A 488-nucleotide genomic window follows, 5' to 3' on the forward strand; every position below is an offset into this window, starting at 1 on the left:
TTCAGTGGTAAAATCACACAAAACTTTAAGTAAAATCGGAGTGAAATTACAAATTGGAAAATTTTGACGAAAGAAAACGCGATAACAGAAACCCCTCAAAGAAAACGGAGAACCGGGAGATCGGTGGATAACACGCGTAAAGTCAACAGATCCTCCCACGGACATTCGTGTCATATAATCCTGGGCTTGTTCCGCTGGCGATAGTCATAAATCGTTGAATATACAGAACAGACTACACTAGATATAACATACAGCTCGCGGAGAAGAAAGACATTAGAACTGAGGTCGTTTATCAGCAGGTTGGCCGAGAAAGTTGGATTAATGCATTAGTATGCAGAGCCCAAATGTGAGGTCATATAAAAGTGTGATGACCCGAGATGGGGACTCCATATATTAGTATGCAGAGCTGAAATCACGAGATCATATACCATAACGATGACCCAGAATAGAAAGTATGTTGACCCAGAAACCGAGGTCATGTGTTACAG

The sequence above is a fragment of the Penaeus monodon genome, chromosome 21, assembly GCF_015228065.2.
Source record: "Penaeus monodon isolate SGIC_2016 chromosome 21, NSTDA_Pmon_1, whole genome shotgun sequence".
Classification (NCBI taxonomy): Eukaryota; Metazoa; Arthropoda; class Malacostraca; order Decapoda; family Penaeidae; genus Penaeus; species Penaeus monodon.